The sequence below is a fragment of the Kryptolebias marmoratus genome, linkage group LG1 (assembly GCF_001649575.2).
Source record: "Kryptolebias marmoratus isolate JLee-2015 linkage group LG1, ASM164957v2, whole genome shotgun sequence".
NCBI lineage: Eukaryota > Metazoa > Chordata > Actinopteri > Cyprinodontiformes > Rivulidae > Kryptolebias > Kryptolebias marmoratus.
Genome location: NC_051430.1, coordinates 1,533,234 through 1,533,446, shown reverse-complemented (window position 1 = coordinate 1,533,446; position 213 = coordinate 1,533,234).

Below are 213 nucleotides of genomic sequence, written 5' to 3'. Positions count from 1 at the left end.
CCCAAAGATACTTAAATGTTGATGGTTGCCTAGGTGTTGAAGATACTGAACCACACTATGTTAACAACAGCCTGCGAGATACTAGATAGTAATAGTGATCTCCAAATCTAAGGTGTTGAAGACCCTGAAATGGTGACAATAGCCTGAGAGGTACTAAAGACCTTTTAGACAAGTGATAGTGACCTCCGAATATGGACCCGCGGGTGTGTATTT